The sequence below is a fragment of the Myotis brandtii genome, unplaced genomic scaffold, assembly GCF_000412655.1.
Source record: "Myotis brandtii unplaced genomic scaffold, ASM41265v1 scaffold1112, whole genome shotgun sequence".
Taxonomy (NCBI): Eukaryota; Metazoa; Chordata; class Mammalia; order Chiroptera; family Vespertilionidae; genus Myotis; species Myotis brandtii.
Genome location: NW_005353800.1, coordinates 36,073 through 39,608, shown reverse-complemented (window position 1 = coordinate 39,608; position 3,536 = coordinate 36,073). Strand labels below are relative to the sequence as shown.

Sequence of the window (3,536 nt, the reverse complement as noted above, 5' to 3'; positions counted from 1 at the left end):
GCGTCTCCGCGGCCGCCGACCCGGGGCTGCTGCACCCAGGTGAGCTCCCTAGAGGGAGGCCCGCACTTCCTCCTCCTCCTCCTCCTCCTTAACGGCTGGGCGAGTGTTGGCGTTGCTGGCGAGATGCGCCAAAAGATGGTCTAAGTGCCCGCCAACCACTTCGACACCATCCAGAAGCCCCAGTGCGGGCGGGGTTGGGTGAAGAAGGTTTTGTAATTTAAATGTGAACATTGAGAACGAAGACACCTACTAGGAAGGGCTTCTGGTGGCTATCTGGGCTCAAAACAAAACAAAACAAAACAAAACAAAAACACACACACAAACAAACAAATCTTGGCAGCCATTTCTACGCAGGGGCCTCTCCAGGGAACTGCACTGAGGGAGAAGCCTGCTCGAAGCCGCCTGCCTCTGCCCTGAACTGTCTGCACCGCCTGCCGCCTCTGTTCCTTCCCCGCCCAATCGGAGCCACGAAGCTCTACCAACCAGAGTGGCTCCATCCGCACTAAGGACCTTGCCTTTTGAACCAAACAAACTGCAAAGATTTGGAGTCATCCATCCTTTGCCGAGAAAGGACCAATCAGGGACCAGGGGCAGGGACTTCTGCCTAAATGAACCAACTGCAAGTGTAATTTCCCTTTCCACTGAAGACTGGGCGGGGCTAAAACACCTCGGAGCAGAGCCCACTGGTAAGGGGCAGGGCCTAGCCTAGCCTATGAGCCTAGCCTAGTGTCTAAGCTTAGCCTTTGAGCCTAGTCTAGCTTTGGAGTGGAGCCTCAGAGCCTTGGAGCCTAATACGTGACAATTATATGAAATTCACACCTTAGTGTCCACAAATACAGTTTATTAGAATACCAGTGACCCGGTGCATGGATTCATGCACATTGAAAGGAAATTAATTAGAAGGTGGCTGGCGGGTGGGGCTGGGCTGGGCTAGACGTTTGGACACGCCTTGGAGCCAACCTCCTGCAGTCCCTCCCTGGCTGGCTGCACCTGGGCGGTGCCGTGGCTCGAAGGGCATCTGTGGAGTGAGTGGGGTCCCTCCGGCAGGTGGGGTCCCTTGGCCTGGCCTGTGGGGATCAGGCCGAAACCGGCTCTCTGACATCCCCCGAGGGGTCCTGGGGTGCTAGAGGGCACTCTGCAAAGTTGCTGTCGTATAGGGTGTGGAATGCAAACACAAGAGTGCAGTAAACCAGATTCTGGGCTGACAGCGCCCCAGCAACAACATAACCCACGGCTGAGGGTGGAATCGCACAACCCCGCGAGGGATTGGGCTCCCTCCTCTCTGGTTTCGGGGTGCATCACCCGAGAACTGCTGCTGCCGAGTCACTACAGCTCGGCAGCTCCTGCATTGTATGTCTGCCCCCTGGTGGTCAGTGCGTGTCATAGCCACTGGTAGGGGACACTTAGCATATTAGCCTTTTATATATAGACATATATATATAGCCACACCTATTTGTGTACATATTGTTGATGTCTGCTGTCAAACTATGAGGAGAGACTTGGAGTTTCAACTGAGACCATCAGCCATTCTCTCTCTGGCTGCTACAGACAAAGCAGCTGACCTCTGGTCTAGGATCTCGAATTCCCTTTATCATCTTGCACAGCTGGTTAAGAACTTTGGAGTTGCCTCTTTCACCAAGGACTGTCTTTTCTAAGCCAATTAGCCATTCCTTGGCGGGGGGGGGGGAGTAGGCTGCATGGACTGCATATGAGTCCCCGACTTAGGCACCCGGAGTCCCATTGGAAAGGAGAGTCAGAGATTGCAGGTGGATGGGGAAGGACGAAGCCCTTTTTCCATCTTCTCTGTGTCTGACCTGGCAGAGAAAATGTTCAAGCACGAGGGTGAGGCTAGGGGAAGGGCGTGTGAAGCCTTTTGTGTGGGTGCCACCTTTGTGTGGCAGTACCACCCCCTAAATGCTGGCAACTGTAGGCTCCACCCCAGTCTCCCCACATCGGGCACAAGCAACTTGTGTTTGGAATCGGGAAGCCACAGAAGCGATGACAGTGGGAATAGCTTAGCAAAGAGCAAGCTTGGAATCCTTCCGGAGAGGACTCCTGCAGGTGGGTTCAGGGGCCAGGCATCGCGGTGGAAGGAGCTGGCGTTGAGCGCCTGCATTAGCGTTGCTCAGTGTGACATCCCGCCTTCTCTGAAGCAGTGATCACTGATCCCAGAGGATGTGCAAAGATTCCTGACCCCCCTCCACCTCCCCGCCACCCCGCATTAACTGACATCTAGTAAGGCAAGGCTTCTGGTCAAAGGGCAGTGGATCCAATGCAGACGTTACTGCCTCCTAGTGGCCACAGCATGGGGCTCATCTCTAAATGGAGAGTCTAACAGGATTTCCCAGGTGCTGCTGGAGTTCATCCTCAGAGCTGGAGGGGCCTTAAGAAGCCACCCGTTTCATCTCCTTCACTTTGCAGGCGGGATGTTGACGCTCAAAGTCACAGGTGGGGTCCAGGGCTACGCGTCCCAAGTCCCGGCCCATCTGCCACATGGAGCTGCAGGCAGCTTCGTTCAGCCGCGCGGACTCCATGTGGTTCTGCGGCCTTCCCAACTGCTGGGCACGGCTAATACTGTGCCAGGCAAAGACGGGTGCCACCCCGGCCTGGAACCGTGGCTGCGGAGGACGCCTGGGAGACAGCCACGTGGCCTAAGACGGCAAACTCCCAGGGAGGACAGCACAGGATGCGGAGGAAGAAGGACCGGGTTTGCCAGCACCGCCAGCAAGCCCCCGGGAGCCGGGAGTCAGGAGAGAGGCCCGGACCGGTCTCCCTCGCAGCTCTCGGAAGGGACCAACTCCGCCCAAGTCCTTGATCTCAGAATTCTGGTCCCCAGAGTGTGAGGACAATATGTTTGCGTCCCTTAAGCCACTCTTTGTGGTGCTTTTGTTACAGCAGCCCCAGCAAATCTATAAAGATTCTGTAGAGCGTTCCCTGTCCAACCCCTTCTTCCAGTTGTCAATCACGCTTCCTGCATGGAAGGCAAAGCTGGAAGAAGAACTGCCGAAGCGCAGGACCCTGGGCGAGCGGTACCAGTGAGGTCGCTCCAGACCCGCCTCCCACGCCCCGCGCCCTTCGCAGTGCATGCTGGGGCTTGTAGTTCCGGCGTGCGGAGTCCTGCGCGCGGAGTCCTGCGCGCGCATCCCCAACCGCCGGGCGACTTCCTCTTCGGCCTCGGCTTCCGGAAGCTAAGCAAGTTAAAGTTCAACGCTTCCTTTCCCCGCCTCCTAGTCCCGCAGACTGACAACCCAGGTAACCAATAGGTGACCTGACTGGCGCTTTCTTTTACTCGATTGGCGTAGAGTTTTGCAGCCGCCCCGATAAATTTGCCGGGGATTGGTGGAGCTTCAGTTTTGAAAATTCTAGATTTCGCCCGCCCAGCGCGGCCCATTGCTTCCCCGGAGCCGTGAGCCTCAGCGTTCGGGAGCTGAGGGTCTGGCGGTCGGGGGCCTTGTCTAGGGAGGTCGCTGGACTTGGATCTGAGTAGCACTTAGGAGACGCGGTTTAACCGAGTGAGTGTGCGCGGGCGGCTATGG

At 56.7% G+C, this 3,536-nt stretch overlaps 1 protein-coding gene across 1 annotated transcript in view; it reads left to right on the top strand.

Moving 5' to 3' along the window:
• The first annotated feature begins 3,349 nt into the window (after positions 1-3,349).
• INCENP (inner centromere protein antigens 135/155kDa) overlaps positions 3,350-3,536 on the top strand; it is a 24,725-nt gene continuing 24,538 nt past the window's right edge. The window contains exon 1 of the mRNA XM_005857465.2: positions 3,350-3,512. The gene's annotated coding sequence lies outside the window, so the exon portion shown is untranslated. The remainder of the gene's footprint in view (positions 3,513-3,536) is intronic.